We start from the raw sequence: 15,000 nt of genomic DNA on the forward strand, positions 1-15,000 counted from the left end.
TAGCAGTAACACAGGCAAATGTCCATATAGAGAACCCACAATACCCAATACTTTAACTATACAGTGAAGTGTGTAGAAGTTAAAAAAACCAACATTTGAATTCATTTGTGTTAATTGTTGATTTCAGTTTACAGTGTCCTCAATTAGTGCTCCAGCGCTAGACCGACTAGACACTTAAATAAAGTTCCTTTCCTTTCCTTTCCTTTCCTTCTGTATCTTATCTGAAACGGGAGCCGGTATACCCTTGCATCTTTTTTGTTGCTTTTGCAAAACCTCTTATTTGTTCTTAGCCAGGTCCCCTGTTTTTAAATGAAGGAGCCCATGAAAAAAATCAAGTTGATTGCCACTGATACACATTTCCTTCGTAATAACATTATACATATTAGGTACAAATAAAGATTCTATAGTTCTCAAATAGTCCTCCAATTTTAGAACTATCAGAGTATCGTAAAACAATATTATTCCGATTACCACGCGAGAACACTTCGACTTTTTCGTTATGATCCGTAAAGCGAACTTTTCGTGATCATTGCTAGGAAAAATGTATGTCTTGACTGTCTTTACACTGTATTCATCATCGACATTACAAACCTTCATTATTCTGTAAGAAAGTTCACCTAAGTTAGAATACTCTTGATTTCATATTAGTTTTTTTGATTTTTTTGTTTTAGATTATTGGCATTGCTTTCCTTAAAACTAGCAAATCCATTGTCTGCTAACTCTTTTAGGACAATTGGAATGTACTGCTCTTATTACTGGGTTGCCAAACCGAGTCAAAATCTGCGTTTCATTTCGTCGTTTTCTTATTATTTTTATTATTTTTCCTTTTCATGAAAAGTGTGTCTCGTCCCTCCCCTGCTAAGTAGTGTCTTTGTGTGTAGAGGGTTTTGCGCGTATGTGTGGTAAGTTTGAGGGGGTACTAGAAATGCATAGAGTTTATCCGGTGGACACAGTAGAATATTTAACTGAACCCGCAATGGCGTCGAAAGTCATTGCAACGCGAATGGCGTTTTAGTGGAAATTGATGGAAAGTCAATCGGATAAACAAGACAGGCGGTGAAAAATAAATATCTGGAATCTTCAAAGCGACGAGTAATGGTCTTCGACAACAGTTGCATCTTTCGCCGTCGGATATCACCAAGTGAGCTTTGTTTCTAATGTTATTTGGCTAACTGTACAAGACTGAAACCAAATGGCAAATTTTGTATGGGTGTAAAAGGAATCGACCGCCTCGAATGCATCACATGTTTACTGAAGTCGCATCTCAGTTGCCTGGCAATTTACAATTATTTTGTACTCAACTCAGCACAGTCTTCAGGTTTAAAAAAAATTGGAAATATGACAATGAAGAATTCTTTGAAAAAAAGCTTGTTGTCTCTTTTGTGCTCCATTATTCACGGACAAGGTTTTTTCGAAAAGGGTTTTAAGATCTTGAACTGTGAGACTGAAATTTATTTAATTGCTGATGTTTCTTGTTTGCACGCACGCAATTGAAATAGGAAGGGTTTTTTGCCGCTAATATCAAATATTTTGTTTGTTTCAATACATTTTACACTGGATTAGGTTTTTGTGACATTTTTCGTTCAAATGAACGCCCCAAAATAAAGCTTTTTAACGACTTGTAAGTGGAATAGTTTTTGCAATTTAATATCCTCTGTCCAAAATTTGCATAAGAAGCTTGAAATAAACATTGCCACAGGAAATTTAGTCGCTAATTTACCTCTTCGTCGAGTTCCTGTTAATATTTTATAAACTGTGCTGTTATGTACAACACTGAAACCAAACGGCAAATTCTCTGGTAACTTTTTCGAGTTGGATACCAGAGACGGAATCGAACACCTTGAGTAGTCTGTGTTTACAATTTTCTGGCCATTTATAATTTTATTTATTTGTACTCAACTATGCACAGTCTTCTGGTAAAAAAAAAAAAAAAAACAATTTGAAATTTGACTAATTCTTGTTAGTCAAGAATTATTTGAATGAAAGCTTGTTGCCCATTTTTTTGCTTCATGATTGAAAGAAATGGTTCTTCAGTGAGTGGATTGATCAACATTCTTCAGAGAAGAGTCCAATCTCGGCTCAATAACCCGACAAAGAAGGCTTCCCGACTCGAGAGATGAAATATAAATATTCAGTTAACTATTATAACAAAATTAAATCAAAGTCTGTCTGAGACATCTCATTGACCACCTCAAAGGCCCAGGGAGAAAAACAAAACTTCTATTTGTTAGACAAATAATCTCTTTATGCCTCTTCTCCCTCTCCAACTAAGGAATACCTTTGAATGTTGCTGCTGCATTACCTGAGCTCGTTTACTGAGCATTCAGAAAAAAGGTAGTAACCACCAAGTGGGGTGAAATGACTCAAGACAAAGGCCCAGAGCCCGTTTAATCAATAAAGTTTTCCACTTAATTACAAATTTACTTGGTTCAAGAAAAAATGTAATGAGCCTCGTAAAGGCGAGGGCACAAAACTCGCCATGCAAAATGATAGATATTATATTGCCGCCCTACCCGAGGGAAATGCAGCCCCCAAAAATTTGGACAAAAACAAAAGCATCTTTACTTGCGAAAAATCCGAAAGATATAAGAGGTCACATGCGCCTCCTCGACGAAAGTTTATCTATTCCAACTAGGAAGTAGAGCTGCTGCCCTTGCAAATCAGTTCAAGTAGCTATGGATAAGAAGGTGTTCAGAGCTACAATTGAATGCCTAATACGTCTAGTAGGTCTTAAAAGAGACAATATAACTGAAAAGATCGGCTGCCCTTGCCAATCAGTTCAAGTAGCAAATTGGCAAGAAATTAAGTAGTCACAGTTTTTGCCTAAAATACTAAGAAACCTTGTATTAAAATAACTGGACGAACAAAGAGAACTGCTGTCCTTGCAAGTCAGTTCTAGAAACCATGAAAAGAAAAGAAAAATCAGGCCCTTAGCCTGGACGTAAGACAATGGGGAACTGCTGCCCATGCTAATCAGAACCCCATAATCCTATGTATATAAGTACAGGGAAATGATGGGACTGCTGCCCTCGCTATTTAGTCCCATCATTTTCAAGTAACCCTTGCACAGCCTCCCCCGCATGCTATGCAAGAATTACTTACAAATATTATTATGTTGTATTATGTGGAAAGCGACGGTATTCTAATTCGTTTAAAAAAAAGGCATTCGACTTCCAGCGACCCAAAGCCCTTATTTGAGCATCAGACATTCCCAACTCTGCAGTAAATGAGGCGGCACCAATGAGAAAGCTAGGACCTTTATAACGCGTGAAGTCCAGTCCACAAGTCGTTAATGAAAGAGAAAGAAGGTCTGCGGAAACTTTTCTAGGAAAGGGATTTTTATCTGGATTCAGGAAAGGTGGGCTCGGTCTCTTTCCTCCAGCAAAAATTGCGCCGGCCAACAAGAATCCTGGCGATGCAAAAAGATTTTAAGGGGACGTTGGTTGTAGCTGTGTTGGAAATTGCCAAAAGTAATCTTAAGAGCAACAACATATTTGGAAAAATCAACCAGTTTAGAAACATGATGAGCCTGTAGTATAAGATTGCTAGCATCCTTAGTTGAGTTGTAGGTCATATCACCAATTCTAAGGAAGGCAAAGAAGGCTGTTGTACACATGGCTCTTAACTGACAACATTGATACTCAGAAATAGAAAGTGCAGGGGAAGACTCAATCAACTTTTGGAGAACTGGGATAGTAATAGGCAAGCAAGCGTCTAAACGGTAACCAAGTTTGTTATAACCCTTGAGCATTTGAACGAGGAAGACGGCCTTTGTAGGATCTGAATAACTGAGAAATTTATGTGAGTAAACAAGAGCAAACACGTAGGAACTTAGTGTTGATGGAGCATAATTTCTATTATACATGAAAGCAATAAAAATAGCCAATTTATGAGGTGAGATGAGAAAGGAGTTGGAAACGAACTGGAAAATTGTGTTTAAGAATTGGTAAAAAGGCTTCCAAGCACACCTATAAGTTGGAATAGAGAAAGGTTGGAGGCTGGACCTAGCGAGCATGGACACTATTGAACCCAATTCTGAGGCTGCCGATGCTGGGGAATCTCTGTAGGCAAGGGGTCTATGTGAGCTGGAGCTAGTTGTCTGAAGGTCTACACCTGCAAGCGAGACAGAGCATGAGCTAGGCTGTTATGAACTCCTCGGATGTGCCTAGCCTTGCAAAGAATATTGTGATGTAAACATATTGAAATAAGCTTCCGAAAAAAGGCCATCAAATATTTATCCTTGCATGTTTGTCTGTTGATCAAGTGAACCAAAGATTCATTATCAGTAAAAAAAGCAATATGCACTGATTACCCATGGCTTCGCCCCAAAGGCACAGACTTAAGACAATAGGATAAAACTCTAGAGTCGCAATATTCTGGTCCAGTTGGGCTTCGTGACAGGGCGCGTTGTCAATTTCAAATGTGGAATGTGAGGGAGCTTTTACAGTAAACTTGGAATGCGATAAATTTTAAGTTATTAAATACAAAGACTTATCTTTTCCACGCACGTATCCAGACTTTTCGTTCGGTCAGAAAAAGTAAAGCGTCTGTCAAATCAAAACAATGTAGACAACGCGCCAAAGAAAAACAAATATGGCCCGTCGTCTGTGTGCAAATATAATCACATGACAAGTTTCGTAACCTAGGAACAACCGTATTGTTTACATACATGTCTCAAACGCATTCAAGCCGCTGAAACCTGGCGTGTCTTCAAACACTTCAATAATCTCTCTACTTGAAGCACTTACGGGTTTCGGCGGCGGCCCTCCTCCAGTCTTCTTCGAATCTCTCTTGAATTCAGAGAATTCTTTTTTCGCGGTACTGTGAAGATTTTTCCACCTGTCCTTCACCTCGGACACCGTACGGTTTGCTGTTCCCACTGCATTAACAGCTCCCGTAATGTCTTCCCAGATTTCTTGTTTCTTTTTGTTGGTGACATTATTTGTTAGTTTCGACTGAATAGTTTCAAGGTTTTTTTTTAACATTTTCAGTGATCACGCCAATTTCGTAAACGGAAAAGTTGGGTTTTCGTTTTCTTTCTTTTGCTTCGGAGTTGATTTCTTCACGTTTCGCGACACATTCCGCAATATTATTTTTTGCGTGCGTAGCCGCGAAGCGGCAAATAACTGGTTTAACTGGTTTAATCCGAGCTTAGTCGGGGGATAGTTAATCGAGGATTAAATCTGCTATCAAAATCACGGAATAAACGCTAATCATGGGTTAGTTTAATCGGCTATCGAACAACCGGGGCCAGGATGAATGGGGATAATCAGGAATGCATTTTTAACATCTGTCTTGCCCAAAAAACAACCTGGACTAGCATTTTTAATCAGTGGGATGGTCTCCTCAATTGTAGCATATTTAACACTGGTATGATCTGAGGAAATGCCGTCGTTAACAAAGAAACCGTTAGGAAAAGACAAATGATGGATTAAGCGAAATTCACCCAGACCTTCTCTGGGACTAAGCCGAGAGGTGAATCCAGAAGGCAGTTAGAGGAGGAGGCTGGAAAGGACCTGCCAATTTATGGGCTTCCAGCTCTTTTTGGAGCTTAGCATCAACAGCTGACATTAAATTCGCAGCTGTTCGAGATTTACTCTCCCCTTGAAAGTGAGCCGGAAAACCCTGAGTAAAACCAAATGACAAAAATTCAACAGTGGAAGGGTTGTACCTATCTAAAAGAAACCTAATCTCTTCACTTTTACTGGAGTGGGGAAGCTGGGAGGGTGAGGACTTGGCAGGTCGGAGCTGAGAACTGGCAATTCTTGATGAGCCACGAAAAGTGCATTTTGAAATTGGATGTGACCCCTCGCACTTTCGATCCTTATGGAATTTAAAACAATATCCTTTCGGGACAAAATCTGCCTTTCCTTTTGGTGGATGAGCTGGGTTTTGGAGTGGTCGTCGCAGAGAAACTTCCTACTTAAGCCACAACTCGCCATGGATTCGATCCCAGGCAAGAGCAGCACGGTGTGCCTGCCTCAGAAAACGAAAATTCTCGTCGTAAAATGTCCAGTTGTGGCCCCTCCCAGCCAAGTCCTGGATTATCTCCCCATATTTCATGAGGGCGGGGGCCTTATAAGGGAGTTGTTTTGTGTAAGCCCCCACAAGAACACGAAAACTGCTTAGCGTTGTTTCAACTGTCATTACTTTTTTGTTTTTAGACAATGGTTCAAGGGAAAGAGAGGGATTTTAACTACTCTCTGAATTATTAACGGTTATTCGATATTGATCGGCCAACACAGGGTTGGCAAGTAGTGAACCAAAGTCTACATATTCAACCTTCCAAAGTTTCGCCCGTATTTTTTCTGATAAACGGGCATTCACTGGTAAACTTACGGATTGAAACAACTGACCTGGCACCGGGTTGGATGCTGAAACTTGGGGAATCCGCCCTGTCAAGGCAGCCGAAGCATTGGCGAAGCTATTTTGAACAACAGTGGAGGCAGCCTCCTCAGTATTCTGGTCAACGGGGGAACTGACTGGAACCTCTTGTAAAGTTGATAATGCTGCTGGAGACGGATTGCTGGAAGCCTCAGCAGGAGATAAGCGACAAGAAACTTCCTCTGCAACTGGGGTTATCAAGGTCTCTATACACTGTGGTGATAACAAGGATTGCACCGACTCTGCTAGCACAAACTCATTTGGGTGGGTAGAGACATCAGGGTCAGGCACTAATGCGATAGACTGAACTTGTGTTGACCGTTCTGTCCTTGCAGGAACAGCCCCCACAGCCGCGCTGCTGGCTTAGACACTGGATCAAGGGCTGCTACGTTTCGTGAGGGTAGTTAAGATGTACAGCGACTGGACTTGGCGTTTGGCATGATGACAATCTGCAAAACCAAAACACAGGACCCAGAACCAAACGAAAACCAAAGCAGGAAGACTGTAGTATACTAAATGAGATCGAAAGGGTAAAGTGGGCAAGGAAATTTAAAATTAACCTGGCGGGCACACAAAACCATGTCAAGACACAAAGTCGACGCGTTAATTGACCCTTGATGCCAGAAAAGAAAAACAAAGCTAGCATAACTACATATGACTAGCCACAAGCCTGCATAACTATATATGGCTGACCATACAAGAACAAGGCTAGGATATCTAGATATCACAAGCCAGCATACCTAAATATCCATGGCTATGAAAGAAATCAAGCTAGGATAACTACATATAACCAATCACCAGCAAGCATAACTACATGTGCATATACCACTAGCAGAAGCCAGCATAACTACATGCGACCAGCACAAAATTATTCAATCATAACTACATATGACTAGAGAGAAATTTGCGAACATAGCAAGAGATATAGAAACCCTGCTGGTGAAAATGAATGGCTCACAATAAAAGATCAAACATAGAGAACCTAAAACATTACTATGCAAATAACAGCCACTTTGTTAACAAATGAGGTTGAATTCCTCCTGAAATACATATAAGGCCAATAAAAAGGGCAAAAATAAGAGCCAAAAATCATTTCGAAGAAAATTATCAAACATGACTAAAAGCCAGCGTGAAAAACAATGGGTCAATTCTCGTAAAGACCGACAGCTTTACTGTCCGGATGGATTTGAGTGAACTCTCTCCGCTAAATAGAAATCTTTATGGGGATTATTGAACTCAGGATGACGACAACAAAAAACGTTGGGTAAATCAGCTAAAACAACACTAACATATTGCTTCAGAACCGTTGCGTTACGCCAAAACGACATAGCATGCGGAAAGAAAATGCTACTGAAAAATCGCACTTAGGCAGACGCACCAGAGATTCGATCGCAGAGCCGACCGTCTGCGGTGGAAGTTTCAAAAGGTCGTTAGAACCTATTTCCAAGATAGCAATATCTGGAGCAAGGTCCCTGACCGCGTGAAGGTCATTCGCCCGTAGCGTCTGCACAGTTCGTCCGCCAATGCCATGTAAGCAAAACGAAGCAAACATTAGTTTTGGGGTCCAGGAAATGAAAATATATGGAATAAATTCGTATGATTATTACTATTAGTACTATTTTTATAGTAATGGTAGTGATAATGATAATGATGACAATGATATTTTAATAAGTATTTTGTCCAAATGGTTCCATGAATTATAGAAACGAACACTTTTTATACACCACGGATATACGTTGAAGTTGAAGTTCCAAGAAGGCAAGCTTTTTGTAGCGTTCCGAAATGAATTTTTTCGCTAACTTGAGTAAGCCAAGATTCGAATATTTTAGAGATTGTCCCAAGTGATCCAATTACAATAGGTATAACTTTAACTCCTTTACAGTTATAAGTTCGCTCCAATTCATATTTTACGTCTTGATAACGACTAATTTTCTCTGTTTCGGCCTTTAGGATTCTCGTATCAAAAGGACATGTTACCTCAATAATCATATTATTATTATTATTATTATTGTTATTATTATTATTATTGTTCTTATTTACAAATAAAGATTTTATAGATTTCAAAAAGTCCTCTAAATTTAGAACAATGAGAACATCATGAAATTCTACTATTTCCGAACACTATGCGCGAAAACTTCGATTTTTTACTTTATGAGCAGTACCGAGAAAGTTTTTCATTAATGCTCGCGGAAAAAAGTATGTGTTTTAATTGCACTGATTTGGTCATTAAAATTCTTTTTCAGAAATCAGAAGTCTACGTTAACAGCACACACTAAGGCAACTCGTTAGCATCTGGATAGAAATATTTTTCTTACTTTTTCCTCCGGCCGCGCGTTAGCCAGTTGGTGAGGGCCAGTCTCTTGCCTTATTATTCGCTGAGAAACGTTTACCTTTGTTTGAATACTTTTGATTTTGTATGCTTTTTCCAGCTTTTTCGTGTCCTGTTTTAGTTTGTTTTTTTGTTTTCTTTGAAATTATCAAATCCACTAACATCCATGTTTGTTTTGATTTGTTCGCGCTTAGTCGTTCCCGTAGACCCTATGGAGGACAATTGGAATTAATTGTATTACTCTTATCTATTAAGTAAGTAGAATCGAGTAAAGTCGTGATTAGCAAATGCTGAGAACGAAACTGCAATATAAGGTAAAATGAAATTCATTGAATTGTTCTTGTTTAATTCGAATTTACAATATGGCACAGCTTTGCGCGTGGATACTCCACAAAGAATTTTCCACTGTCATCCATTTTTCCTTTGATTTGATCGCTCTGAGTCGATTGCTCGGGCTCCATTGAGGTCATTTGGGTTTAATTGTACTGCTCTTATCTAAGTAGAATCGAGTAAAGCTGAGATCAGCGAATGCTATGAACGAAACTGCAATAAAAGCTAAAATTGTGTTCATGGAATTGTTCTTGTTTAGTTCGAATGCTGTACTGTTGCTGAGTGTACTTTAAAAGGTAGTGTTAACATGAGTTAAAACTTCGTTACTTAGTTTCTGACTAGTTTTCATATACATTACGTTTCATGTTTTCATTTCTAGATCGCTCTTTGGCAATGAAATAACTCAACTGCCAGAAAATGTTTTCTCAGGGCTTAATGCGCTACAAGACCTGTAAGTTTGTTGACCGAAATAAACTTTCAAAATATGACATAGCTGACCATAGCTATGTGCCTGGTTACTTTACAGAGTACAGTGTGACTTATATACAAAGCGACTCATACAGCTGATTTAAACAAAGTGTCAGTAGTAATAAATAACCTTTTTTTGATTTTTGGGTCTAAAACTAAGGTGGATTTGAACCTTAGCCTTCTAAGATTAATACTAACTGTTATTCCAGTATGTCATGTTGGTTCTTTTTGTAACACCTATTTTTTCATTTGAGCGAGGTTCCCTTATTAAAGAAAGGAGCACATAAAAAAATCAAGTTGATTGCTACCGACAAACATTAGTCTTGGTGTCGAGGAAATGACAATATCTCGAATAATAATAACGATAATCATTACAATGATATTTTAATAACTGTTTACTCCAAATGGTTGCACGAATTATGGAAATGAACACTCTTTATACACCACGGGTATAACGAATAATATTTTCTATAAATTTGCAATTTTTTATAATGTCTAATTGAGCTTGGTTAAGATTTTTATTTTATTGTAATGTATTGTATGTTTAAAATTATTCTTCTTATTATCATTATTATTTCTATTGTTATAATTTAAAAAAATAGATTTTATAGTTCTCAACAAGTCCTCCAAATTTAGAACAATCAGGACATCATGAAACTCTATTATTTCGGAACACTATGCGCGAAAACCTCGATTTTTTACTTTATGATCCGTAAAGAGAAGGTTTTTCATAAACGCTCACGGAAAAATGTATGTGTTTTAGTTGAACAGATTTGGCCATGAAAATCCTTGTTCAGAAATCAGAAGTCTACGTTAACAGCAGAAAGCAGGGCCAGTACTCCTTAGTATCTGGCTAGAAATATTTTTCTTACTTTTTCCTCCGGCCGCGCGTTAGCCAGTTCGTGAGGGCCAGTCTCTTGCCTTATTATTCGCTAAGAAACGTTTACCATTGTTTAAATACTTTTGATTTTGTATGATTTTTCCAGCTTTTTCGTGTCCTGTTTTAGTTTTTTTTATTGTTTTCTTTGAAACTATCAAATCCACTGTCATCCATTTTTGTTTTGATTTGTTCGCGCTAAGTCGTTCCCGTAGACCCTATGGAGGACAATTGGAATTAATTGTATTACTCTTAACTATTAAGTAAGTAGAATCGAGTAAAGTCGTGATCAGCAAATGCTAAGAACGAAACTGCAATATTAGGTAAAATGAAATTCATTGAATTGTTCTTGTTTAATTCGAATTTACAATAGGGCACAGCTTTGCGAGTGGATACTCCACAAAGAATTGTCCACTGTCATCCATTTTTCCTTTGATTTGATCGCTCTGAGTCGATTGCTCGGGCTCCATGGAGGTCATTTGGGTTTAATTGTACTGCTCTTATCTAAGTAGAATCGAGTAAAGCTGAGATCAGCGAATGCCATGAACGAAACTGCAATAAAAGCTAAAATTGTGTTCATGGAATTGTTCTTGTTTAGTTCGAATGCTGTACTGTTGCTGAGTGTACTTTAAAAAGTAGTGTTCACATGAGTTAAAACTTCGTTACTTAGTTTCTGACTAGTTTTCATATACATTACGTTTCATGTTTTCATTTCTAGATCGCTCTCTGGCAATGAAATAATTCACCTGCCAGAAAATGTTTTCTCAGGACTTAGTGCGCTACAAGACCTGTAAGTTTGTTGACCAAAATAAACTTTCGAAATATGGCATAGCTGACCATAGCTATGTGCCTGGTTACTTTACAGAGTACAGTGTGACTTATATACAAAGCGACTCATACAGCCGATTTAAACAAAGTGTCAGTAGTAATAAATAACCCTTTTTGATTTTTGGGTCTAAAATAAAGGTGGATTTGAACCTTAGCCTTCTAAGATTAATACTAACTGTTATTCCAGTATGTCATGTTGGTTCTTTTTGTAACACCTATTTTTTCATTTGAGCGAGGTTCCCTTATTAAAGAAAGGAGCACATAAAAAAATCAAGTTGATTGCTACCGACAAACATTAGTTTTGGTGTCGAGGAAATGACAATATCTCGAATATATTATTACTATTTTTACAGCAATGCATGGTAATAATAGTGATAATCATAACAATGATATTTTAATAACTGTTTACTTAAAATGATTGCACGAATTATGGAAATGAACACTCTTTATACACCACGGGTATAACGAATAATATTTTCTATAAATTTGCAATTTTTTATAATGTGTAATTGAGCTTGGTTAAGATTTTTATTTTATTGTAATGTATTGTATGTTTAAAATTATTCTTCTTATTATCATTATTATTTCTATTGTTATAATTTAAAAAAATAGATTTTATAGTTCTCAACAAGTCCTCCAAATTTAGAACAATCAGGACATCATGAAACTCTATTATTTCGGAACACTATGCGCGAAAACCTCGATTTTTTACTTTATGATAAGTAAAGAGAAGGTTTTTCATAAACGCTCACGGAAAAATGTATGTGTTTCAGTTGAACAGATTTGGCCATGAAAATCCTTGTTCAGAAATCAGAAGTCTACGTTAACAGCAGAAAGCAGGGCCAGTACTCCTTAGTATCTGGCTAGAAATATTTTTCTTACTTTTTCCTCCGGCCGCGTGTTATCCAGTTGGTGAGGGTCAGTCTCTTGCCTTATTATTCGCTAAGAAACGTTTACCATTGTTTAAATACTTTTGATTTTGTATGATTTTTCCAGCTTTTTCGTGTCCTGTTTTAGATTTTTTTATTGTTTTCTTTGAAACTATCAAATCCACTGTCATCCATTTTTGTTTTGATTTGTTCGCGCTAAGTCGTTCCCGTAGACCCTATGGAGGACAATTGGAATTAATTGTATTACTCCTATCTATTAAGTAAGCAGAATCGAGTAAAGTCGTGATCAGAAAATGCTGAGAACGAAACTGCAATATTAGGTAAAATGAAATTCATTGAATTGTTCTTGTTTAATTCGACTTTACAATATGGCACAGCTTTGCGAGTGGATACTCCACAAAGAATTGTCCACTGTCATCCATTTTTCCTTTGATTTGATCGCTCTGAGTCGATTGCTCGGGCTCCATGGAGGTCATTTGGGTTTAATTGTACCGCTCTTATCTAAGTAGAATCGAGTAAAGCTGAGATCAGCGAATACTATGAACGAAACTGCAATAAAAGCTAAAATTGTGTTCATGGAATTGTTCTTGTTTAGTTCGAATGCTGTACTGTTGCTGAGTGTACTTTAAAAAGTAGTGTTCACATGAGTTAAAACTTCGTTACTTAGTTTCTGACTAGTTTTCATATACATTACGTTTCATGTTTTCATTTCTAGATCGCTCTTTGGCAATGAAATAACTCACCTGCCAGAAAATGTTTTCTCAGGACTTAGTGCGCTACGAGACCTGTAAGTTTGTTGACCAAAATAAACTTTCAAAATATGACATACCTGACCATAGCTATGTGCCTGGTTACTTTACAGAGTACAGTGTGACTTATATACAAAGCGACTCATACAGCTGATTTAAACAAAGTGTCAGTAGTAATAAATAACCCTTTTTGATTTTTGGGTCTAAAATAAAGGTGGATTTGAACCTTAGCCTTCTAAGATTAATACTAACTGTTATTCCAGTATGTCATGTTGGTTCTTTTTGTAACACCTATTTTTTCATTTGAGCGAGGTTCCCTTATTAAAGAAAGGAGCACATAAAAAAATCAAGTTGATTGCTACCGACAAACATTAGTTTTGGTGTCGAGGAAATGACAATATCTCGAATATATTATTACTATTTTTATAGCAATGCATGGTAATAATAGTGATAATCATAACAATGATATTTTAATAACTGTTTACTTAAAATGATTGCACGAATTATGGAAATGAACACTCTTTATACACCACGGGTATAACGAATAATATTTTCTATAAATTTGCAATTTTTTATAATGTCTAATTGAGCTTGGTTAAGATTTTTATTTTATTGTAATGTATTGTATGTTTAAAATTATTCTTCTTATTATCATTATTATTTCTATTGTTATAATTTAAAAAAATAGATTTTATAGTTCTCAACAAGTCCTCCAAATTTAGAACAATCAGGACATCATGAAACTCTATTATTTCGGAACACTATGCGCGAAAACCTCGATTTTTTACTTTATGATAAGTAAAGAGAAGGTTTTTCATAAACGCTCACGGAAAAATGTATGTGTTTCAGTTGAACAGATTTGGCCATGAAAATCCTTGTTCAGAAATCAGAAGTTTACGTTAACAGCAGAAAGCAGGGCCAGTACTCCTTAGTATCTGGCCAGAAATATTTTTCTTACTTTTTCCTCCAGCCGCGCGTTAGCCAGTTGGTGAGGGTCAGTCTCTTGCCTTATTATTCGCTAAGAAACGTTTACCATTGTTTAAATACTTTTGATTTTATATGATTTTTCCAGCTTTTTCGTGTCCTGTTTTAGTTTTTTTTATTGTTTTCTTTGAAACTATCAAATCCACTGTCATCCATTTTTGTTTTGATTTGTTCGCGCTAAGTCATTCCCGTAGATCCTGTGGAGGACAATTGGAATTAATTCTATTACTCTTATCTATTAAGTAAGTAGAATCGAGTAGGGCCGTGATCAGCAAATGCTGAGAACGAAACTGCAATATAAGCTAAAATGAAATTCACTGAATTGTTTTTGTTTAATTTGAATCACAATATGACCCAGCTTTGCGCGTGGATACTCGACAAAGAATTGTCCACTGTCATCCATTTATCCTTTGATTTGATCGCTCTGAGTCGATTGCGCGGGCTCCATGGAGGTCATTTGGGTTTAATTGTACTGCTCTTATCTAAGTAGAATCGAGTAAAGCTGTGATCAGCGAATGCTATGAACGAAACTGCAATAAAAGCTAAAATTGTGTTCATGGAATTGTTCTTGTTTAGTTCGAATGCTGTACTGTTGCTGAGTGTACTTTAAAAAGTAGTGTTCACATGAGTTAAAACTTCGTTACTTAGTTTCTGACTAGTTTTCATATACATTACGTTTCATGTTTTTTTTATTCTAGACGGCTTTATTACAATGAAATAACTCACCTCCCAGAAAATGTTTTCTCAGGACTTAGTGCGCTAAAAGAGCTGTAAGTTTGTTGACCCAAATAAACTTTCAAAATATGACATAGCTGACCATAGCTATGTGCCTGGTTACTTTACAGAGTACAGTGTGACTTATATACAAAGCGACTCATACAGCTGATTTAAACAAAGAGTCAATAGTAATACACCTTTTTTTCATAAACGCTCACGGAAAAATGTATGTGTTTCAGTTGAACAGATTTGGTCATGAAAATCCTTGTTCAGAAATCAGAAGTGTACGTTAACAGAAGAGACCAGGGCCAGTACTCCTTAGTATCTGGCTAGAAATATTCTTCTTACTTTTTCGTCCGGCCGCGCGTTAGCCAGTTGGTGAGGGCTAGTCTCTTGCCTTATTATTCGCTGAGAAACGTTTACCTTTGTTTAAATACTTTTGAT

Source organism: Montipora foliosa, chromosome 11 (genome assembly GCF_036669935.1).
Source record: "Montipora foliosa isolate CH-2021 chromosome 11, ASM3666993v2, whole genome shotgun sequence".
In the NCBI taxonomy this organism is placed as follows: domain Eukaryota; kingdom Metazoa; phylum Cnidaria; class Anthozoa; order Scleractinia; family Acroporidae; genus Montipora; species Montipora foliosa.